Consider the following 9,885-nt stretch of genomic DNA (forward strand, 5'->3'; position numbering starts at 1 on the left):
CTAGTCTGTTAAAGTCCCTCTGAGGAACCATCTGATGTATCAGCCACTCCTCCCCATTTTGTATCATCTGAGATTTTGCTGAGGGTGCACTCTGTCCCATCATCCCCGTCATTAATGAAGGCGTTAAACAGTATTGGCCCCTGTATCAACCCTTTGATGATTGGCCTTTAGCTGGACTTTGTACTGCTGATCACAACCCTCTGAGCCTGGTAGTTCAGCCAGTTTTCAGTCCAACTCACTGACTACTTCTCCAGCTCATTCTTCACCAGCACATCTATAAGGATGTTACTGGAGACACTGTCAAAAGCCTTACTAAAGTAAAGATAAATGGCATCCACTGCTCTCCCCTAAGTCACTGAGCCTGTCATCTCATCGTAGTAGGCTATCAGGTTGGTAAATCCATGATGACTACTGCTGATCTCCTTCCTGTCCTTCACATGTCTGGAAATAGTATTCTGGCTTAGTTGCTCCTTCACCTTCCTATGATTGAGGTGGGGCTGACCAGTGTCTAGTTCCCTAGATCCTCCTTCTTGCCCTCACTGAAGACAGGGGTGACATTTGCTTTCTCCCGGCCCTCAGGAACCTCTCCAGATCACCATGGCCTTTCAAAGATGATTGAGAGGGGCTTCACAGTAACATCAGCCAGCTCCCTCAGCACATGTGGTTGCATCTCATCAGGGTCCATGGACTTGTGTGTGTCCAGTTTAAGTGTTCCCTAACCTGATTCTCTTTCATGGAGGGCAAGTCTTCATTGCTCCACACCTCCCCTTTGGTCTCAGAGGCTTGGGATGCCTGAAGGCTGGTCTTGCCAGTAAGGACTGAGGTGAAGAAGGCATTCAGTACCTCAATCTTTTCTGTGTCCTCTGTCACCAGGGTCCCTGCCCATTTAGCAGTGGGCCTACATTTTTTCTAGCTTTCCTTGTGCTGCTGATGCACTTGCAGAAGCCTTTCTTGTTCCCTTTCACGTGCCTTGCCATTATCAACTCCTGGAGGACTTTAGCTCTCCTAACCCCATCCCTGCATGCGTGGACAGTATCTCTATATTCCTCCTAGATTGCTTGTCCTGCTTCCAGTTCTTGCACCTTTTCATGTTTGAGTTTAATCAGCTCTTTCTTCATCCAGGCAGGCCTCCTGTTGCCTTTACTTGATTTTCTGTTTGTTGGGATGGACCGTTTTTGAGCTCAGAGGAGGTGATCCTGAATATCAGCCAGCCCGCTGGATCTCTCTTCCCTCCAGGGGTCATATCCAATGGCATTCTTCCAAGTAAATCCCTGAACAGGCTGCAGTCAGCTCTTCTGAAGTCCAGGATTGTGATCCTGCTTTTTGCCCTGCTCCCTCTCAGCAAGATTCTGAACTCCACCATCTCATGGTAGCTGCAACCAAGGCTGCCTCTGACCTTCACATCTCCAACCAGTTCTTCCTTTTTTGTACGTATGAGGTCCAGCAGAGCACCTCTCCTTGTTGGTGCCTTGATCACCAGTGTCAGGAAGTTGTCATCAATGCACTCCAGAAACCTCCCGGCTTGCTTGTTCCTCCAGCTGGGGTGTTTAAACTGGGGTGTTTAAAGTCCCTCATGAGCCTGTGAATGTGAAGCTTCTTCCAACTGTCTGAGAAAGGCCTTGTATACTTCTTCCCAACAAGGAGGTCTATAGCAGACACCCACTACCATATCACCTGTGCTGGTGTTCCCGCTAATCCTGACCCATGAGCTCTGGCCCCTCACCCATCCCCAGGCAGAGCTCCAGGCATTCCTGCTGCTCTCTCACATAAAAGGCAGCTCCCCCCCCTCACCCCTCCAGCCTGTCCTTGCTAAAGAGCCTGTACCCATCCATCACAGCGTTACAGTCATCTGAGTTATCCCACTGCGTTGGGATATCCCATAAGCCCAAAGAAATCGTAGCCCTGCAACTGCACATAGACTTCTAATTCCTCCTGTTTATTCACCATGCTGTGTGTTAGTGTAACAGGCATTTCAGAGAGGGACCTTGGCATGTGGACTTCCTAGAAGGGGCATGAGAGCTTTCCCCATGATGTGGTCCTGCAAGCATTTTTGTATTTACATGCATATGTTTGGGGCTACTCCACTTCAGCCCTGTTTTGTTGATTAAAAGGTTACTTCTGTTTACATCACCCCAGACCCTTTGTAATCTCTTTTCTGCAGGATTTGAGTTTTTAATAAAATATCAGATAGCATCACACTTGTAGTGAAAGCATAACCATCTTGCCACACTGAACTGTGAGGCCTCCTACTTTCCTTTTGATTTCTGATAATCTGTGTTTTCCTGCAAAACCAAACTCTATCATTGAATTTTTAATTAGTGAGCATAAAACAGATAGCCATAGTTTTATAGATATATATCTATAGATCATAATTGATTTTGAAGCAATCAATTTCTTTTCCTCTGTGGAGTCAAAATCTTATATAGTTCCTCTGGCTTAGCCTTATTAAAAATGTATTAGTATAATAAGGAACAGTTCAATATTTAAGCATAGCATTTTCTAAAATTCTCACTCTGGGAAGTTCAAGCACACTCTTTCTGAAGAAATCTTCATTTTCATTCATTATCTTGGTGTTGTAGCAAATACCTGACTCAATGAGGTAGCAGAAACTACTTAACCCTTTCTGTGACAGGAAGGATGCTTCAGCTAAACAGTGTTAATTTGTTTCAAGTTCAGCAGAAAGGCTCATGCCAGGAACACTCTGAGGTCTCTCTCTTAATGGAGAAATATTCACTGTGAATGCAACTGTAACTGCTGAACCATCTTCTCTGTGCTGCTGCTTTCCTCTGAAGTAAATAAAGGTTTTTAAAAGTTTCAGTGCAATACAAACTGTCAAAAATTCCCTCTGGTCTTAAGAAGTGATTTTTTTTTAAGTTTTAACTGCTTTCTAGTGGTTTGTTGATCCTGCAGCTCTTCTGAAATACCAAGTCAAATTTCAAAGGTAGTTTGAGATTTATGAGATGTGACACAAGGAAGGAACAATTCTTAAGGCAATTTCAGATTTCCTGTTAATTTGTTTTTAATTATAGTGTAACCTTTAACACCTGTGTGTCCATGGAGCTTTCCTGGAATGTTTTATTAAGAGCCCATGTGGAGTTGCCTGGCCATCTGACCCATGAAGGACTGGACCTGGAGGTGAATGACTGCCTTTGTAGGGGCTCATTTAACAAGAACTTTGGCAGACAAATGAAGTCTTTCTGCCATAACAAAAGTGAAGCTCAGACTATCCGTAGTAGGGAATAAAAACAGAGAGAAGATTTGTTTGTGTGTGTGTATGCAGAGTAGAAATGACAGGCATGATTCATGCAGCTAATCAGCTGCCAGCAGGGACTCTCATAGTCTGTGGAATTACAGGAAGTTTTATTTCTTCCCTGCAAACTTGCAGTAGTATATTGAACTTCCAGAAATTGCATAAATGACTAGTTGGTCAGCTTCTATGTCTGCCGCAATTTCCCTGAGTGGCCATAAGCCAAGTAGCTGTTTTGTCTGACTATATCTATATGAGTCGATTAAACAGAGACACCACACAGCCTCTGCACTCTTGAATTACTCCTGTGCCCTGTGCCACAGGTTTATCTCACACCCATGAGCCCATGAGACAATGCCAGGAACCGCCTGCTTTAGGCACATGCTGTTCTGGGTGAAAAGGAGAATTTTGAGTATGGACACAAACTAGTTCGCACATCTTCCTGCAGGACCAGAGAACAGGCCCTGTCCTGCTTTATTTGGTAATCTACGCCTAGCCTCTCTGCCTCAGTCTTTAATGGCTAACGTGGTGTTAGATTTGACAGCATTTATAAAAGTATTTGAACTCATTATATGGAGGATTCCTTTGCAACGTATAAAGCATATAAAATATATAATACATCATCATTACCCAACCCCTACATATATAAACACTCAAATAATAGCATATTCCTGCTTGTTAGCAATAAATACAGACATTTGCTAAATGTTATTCTTTGAGGTTTGTGGCTTTCAGAACAGATGTGTTAATGCCATCAAATTGAAAGAAAAGTTGGAATAGAGTCTCCGAACTGGATGAAGTAATTCTTAGTATAACTGCTGCCACATTACCTCCAACACAGGTGCTCTTTTTAATACAGATTTTTAAGGGCATTTTGTTACATTCTGCTACATCAGAAGCAAGAGAACAGAAATTCATGGAAAGTAGAAGGGACAATTTGGATTGTCCTACCTAAATCCAATCTGATCTAGAAAGAAATGTATCTCGGTCTATCTCATGAAAAGAGTTTGGTCGTTTAAGTGCCCATCACATGCCTACCAGCTTGATCTTTGTGCACAATGCATTGATGCTTTCCTTTCTTTCTGTCTTTTCTTCTTTTAGACCACATCTCCTCCCATCCTTTTCACTGTACCTAGAGCAGATTCAGTTCACAATTCAGTGTACAACACCCACTCTCTGAAGAATGCTGCAACCACTAGGCTACAAATTACTCGGGGGGGGGGGGGGGGGGGGAACTCTCCATGTCTCCTAAAGCTGTTGCTCAAGTCTGCAGGGTTTTCTGCAGGCCAATGGGTGCAGAGATAGTCCAAAAATAAGCATGTCTCCACGGTCTCCTGGCAGAACTCTCAGTCACAACAAATGTCAGGACATTTGGATCCCAGTCCCTCCTCCAAAGCCTGTTTAAGCATTTTGCGTTTAACAAGTCACTGTAGTTACCTACTTCTCTGGAAAATCTACGCTTTGTTCTTGAAACAAAAGGCAGAGATGACTCTGTGGATCCCAAGAAAAAAGAAGTATTTCCATGCTGTCCTAAGTGCATTAATTATCTATAATTCAAAGAGACATGGTATTTAAGCTAGATCATTCATTCAGCATTGTCCAATGAGAGTCGTAAAGAAACAACTCCCTGCTCAATCTGCCAATATGCTGATTTTGGTGGACTGTTTTTGAAATAACTAATCATCTCCAGGCATAGTTAATGTGAATTTGTTTGTGTCCTGGTTCCATGGAGTTCTGCATGGTACAGTAAGGACCAGGTGACTGCATGTTATGTATTGCAATGCTCAGTGCTGCTGTGGCCATATCCCTCTTTTTTATTCTAGTCCATAATCACTTAAGAGTGTTTGAAAATGTTGTTGAACCAGAAAGTCTTAAGGGACGAAAACAGAAGGAAGTTGTAAGGTTATGCTAGAAATAAATTCAAGCACCAAATGATCCAGTTTCTCATGACTGATTTTGTGTTTAAAATAAATGTGTATTTCTCAGACGGAAAGCACAAAACTTTTCTTCTTAGACCTCATGAAATTTGGCAAATCTGAACTGCAAATCAATGTGACCGAGTGTGAAGGGGTTTAGGTAGTTCAATTCGGAGTCCATTACAATAATGAATGCAAAAAAGAATTTAAGAAATAATTCAATCAAAGCTGCTGTGGAGTCTTAATCCCGGATCCATGACTCTTACACAAATTTTACTGATATAAGAAGAAACTCTGCATTTACCTTGATATGCCTGATAAATGATAAAACAGAATCTAATTAAAACTCCCTAAAACAGATACCAGTGTCTCAGTTTGAGATTTATCAGAGACATTATCAAATGAAAGGGCAGGCATCTCTCTAGACATTTGAAGACTCAATGCTGACAATTAATAGCTTGACTTTAAAATTACTGAGCTCTGACTTAAGGAAACATTGAATGCTTAGCTTCAAAGGGCTTGAATGAACAAGTAGAACTTCTAGAGCAATCAGCAAAGCAATGTGTCTAGGTATTATTAGTATGACAGCAATATTTCAAATCCCATGAAGTTACATGGGTCACTGTATGGTCAAACAAAGACTGGTGAGATCTGAGTCAAGTTGTAGTTAAAGGTAACTAAGCGCATCTCACAGTGCACAGCCTGGAGACAGAAAATACAGCCTGGCAGGTAGAAGAAGCAGATGAAAATCAACTTGCATAAAAATGACCTTAAAAATAATAAAACAGAGGGAAAATAAGAGCTTCAGGCTTAAGCACAAGCAAAAGGAAAAAAAAAGAAAAAAGAAGGAAAAAGAAAGGCCCACCCAAAGCAGTTATCTCTCTTATTTTACAACCTCTAATGAGCAATTTCCCAATGGACAGAATCAAATATGAAGCTGTTCTGCACCAGAACATCACAAAAGATTAATGGTGATGTATGACCACAGGGTTTCAGTACTTATTGGACTGTGGGGAAGACAGAATACGGTAGTTAATGATTCCATCCGAGGTGGAATGGTGCATTCAACAGTCCTGGAAAAAAGTGGAATGCTCCTGCTAATGCTGTATTGTGTGGCTGGGCCAACTAAGAACTAGGTGAGCTTTTTCCCAGAAGAGGAAATGATGCATGTCTTGAAAGGAACACAAAATGGCAATATGGAAATTTAAGAATGAAATAAAAACAGGAGGTTGGATTTTTATGGGCATTTTTTTTTAATCTTATCTTCCTAGATCCAGCAAGATCACAAGCAATATTTGCAGAGAATTTGGAAGAAAGGTGCCAGCTTGTGCATTTTTCATGAAATTTTTTTAGATACAGAGCTCAATAAATGGAACATATTGTACAATATGATTGCCTGTGATATCTGGAGACTAGACCTGATGACCCATACTGTCTCTTCCCATACTATGGTCCAAAATGTGACCCCTCTCCTGTTGTCTTCACATCCCCTACATGTGCAAAATTCAGAAGCTTTGGTTCACAGGCCACAGCATTCACATTATCTTTGGTGCTGACCTATGTGTTTTCTGCCTCACTGCATTTCACTTTTAGTTTATTGGATTTGAACAATTGTAAGCAATCAGAGGAAAATGCAATTACAACAGAGCTGCACTGAGTTGTTTTCAAAATGATAAGAAATCTTATTTGTAGCCAGGAATGGGTGCAGACATAACTTGTGTTGGTGGGCTGAGAGCAACACACTGGCAGATGCTAACAGAGGGTTACAGTCCATTTCCCCCTCTCATCCACTCTGGAAATGTTGTATTGTTCAGAAGAGGATTCAGATTTTCAAGTGTTGATGAACTTTGCTAGGCCATTTTGTGAGCCCAGGCTGAACACAGAATGCATTACAAATGCCTGAATTAAGCCAGTTTGGCAGTCCTGATAGAATATACATACATCCTGTCCTCCTGATGTGTATTTAACCTGTGTCCAGGTCCTCCTGATGTGTATTTAACCAGCAGCCTAGAAACCACCAGCACTGTATGGGTTTAGACAGGTAGCATTTCAGGGATACAGATATTGGCAGCTTTGCTTTAAAAGGCACTGGTGGAACGGACCAGCAAGAAAAACATTTCTTAGAATTCTGTTTTTCCTACCCACCCAAAGATGGTGTCATAATGCTGGACTAATATTTCTTCCTACGGTGAGAGAGGAACTGCATTATTCAGCCACTGATAAGAAAGAGTGAACATTGTCTGCAGCCATCTGTTCTTGAACTTCTATAACTGCACTTCTTCACTGTCTTACTCTGGAGCAAACTATATGTAATACAAATGGAAAAGAGCTAAGTGCTCTTCCTTGACTGGAAACTGATATGGAAATACTAAACATTGTCTGCTACCTGACATAAATACAGATCCAGAAGTACAACACTTTCCCCCCAGACCCTGATTTCACATCATAAATGAAGCATCAGCAGACCCTACTAAGATGGAGGTAGAATCTACTGAATTTGTGATTAATAGGTGTGTCAAGTTTTGTAAGACCATCCTTATGTGCACCAAGCTAATGGCCTTAGCATTCCTTCCAGAATCAAAATTGAATGGGTGAGTAGACTTCACCTCAGGAAGGCCCACATTGATAAGGAAACCATCAAAGGAAATTGGTGTACACATTTTTCAATCTGTCAAGTGAAAAATCACAGATGATGGTAAGTCAAGGATATGCCCTCTCCTAGATGAGCTGCAGAATGTTTGTGCTGAGCAAGGCTGCCTCCGAAACAAAAGGGAAAAGGTGAATGCGAGCAATAGAAAGCTGACGGATGATCTTGCAGATTACCCTCACTCAAGAGCAATAATTATTCTGAATCAGCATTTAAATAGGGAAAAGTTTTGTGCTTCTAAAAGCTGTGAGAAATGGCTAACTCCTTGAGAAGAAGCAGAAAGAAAGTAGCCAGTAGGTAGTAACAGAAAAATGGGAGGGTGGTGGGGGAAAAAAATCTGGACAGATCAACACAGAGACTGAAGATCTATAGGTGTGGATTAATTTGGAGAATTTCAATAATCAGTGCTAACAAAGATTCCAGGGGATATCTCAGGCAGTGAGGACTGAGCCAGGTGGTAGCTGCTGAGGATTAGGATACCATCCTCAGGTGGTGAGGAGGTAGGAGGGCTGCAGGATGACCTGCTGACTCTGATGGTTAGTTTGCATTTCTTTGAGGGATCTGCTGCTATCTTTCTGCTGAAGGCAGGACTACACACTGGCCAGGTCCCACAGAGGAAGACCTATGTGCAAAATGTGTTTTTTCTGTTTCTGGTCCTAATCAGTGAAATGATGCATAAAAGCATGGGCATGGGTATGATCGAAAGCACTGAACATGCCACTGTTGTCTTTTAATAATGATAATTTCTGATGTTCTCCCAGCTCAGTCTTCTGGGAAGGCAATTTACTATTTGGAGATGTTATTTCTGTCCACCCAAACTCTCCCCAATATATCTCATAAAAGCATCTTATCTATTATGGTAATGTTAATGTATTAGTTTTTAGATAAATGCTCTGAATAAAAAGAGTCTTGGAAAAGTAGAAATCATAAATTAGGAGGAGTTCTCCATCACATTATAACCATAAAAAGGTCTTGCAGAGGTGGATATCTGGTTAACTTACTGAAGTATTCAGACAATCACTGAAAAGCATTAGAAGATGGACTGTCATTTGACTTGTCTACACAAAGTATATATCATCTGCTGCAAAAACGGTAACTAGTTTTGTAGGAGATTTTGTTGCTATATAATAAGCACAACTCTGCACCGTTGATTTGTGAGAGTGTTAGCTGCAATAGTCCATCAATCTCTTTTTCACACCCACACAAACTTCTTTGCCGTTTTCCTCTTGTTAGGAAAGCCTCATAGATCCCCTGTGAGTTTTTAAGAAAGGACAGAACCAGCTGCTTCAGAGGACAGGAGCTACAGAAAGCAGTTAGTTTTTTCTAACTGGCTCCTGAAATGTGGCTGCATTCTCCGAAGCAAACAGGTCTGCACTTCTTCCACAACTGTACACACGGTTTCTAGGAAGTTCTAATCTTTACTACTACAGCTTAAAAAAGAGGGTCGAAATAGAATTAGGCAAGACATTGCAGCAATAAACCCCAGTGGAGTCATGATGTGCAGCATGATGGGTTCTTCTCAAGCCCTGATGACCATAATTTCCATCAGCTAAGACCTAAACATTGTGGCAGCACAGTATTTGCTAAGGCAGAGCTCAAGTTCAGCTCTGCTGACTGAAGGCAAGAGTGCCCCTGGTGAAGGCTTCCAGATGCATTTAGGAATCTGGGGGTTTCCAACACAAATGCTGACATGGGGGGGCTTTGTTTAGTCTTTCAGACATGAAGAACAGTACAGTGATACCGTGAAAAAAAATTAAGTTTTTTGAAAATAAACCTAGTGCTACGTATGACCTCTGGCTATGTTTCCTTGTAGCTGGTCACTGTTTTCAAAAAGAGTCACAAGTATGGAGCTCAGCTACACTGTATATTTCCAGCATGATCACTGATCTGTGCAGGCTTATGGATACAAGCAAAAGTCCCCAAAAAGGAAAAAAATATAGCAAATGAGTAGTAAATATGAGAACCCATAAAATGAATTGGTAGTTGTTTTTCTGAAACATATAAACCCTCTTGTAAAAGGAAAAGAAACCCCAACTCTGAAACAAGTGTTTATGTGGTTTACAGGTGGCATTTGT

The sequence above is a fragment of the Dromaius novaehollandiae genome, chromosome 2, assembly GCF_036370855.1.
Source record: "Dromaius novaehollandiae isolate bDroNov1 chromosome 2, bDroNov1.hap1, whole genome shotgun sequence".
In the NCBI taxonomy this organism is placed as follows: domain Eukaryota; kingdom Metazoa; phylum Chordata; class Aves; order Casuariiformes; family Dromaiidae; genus Dromaius; species Dromaius novaehollandiae.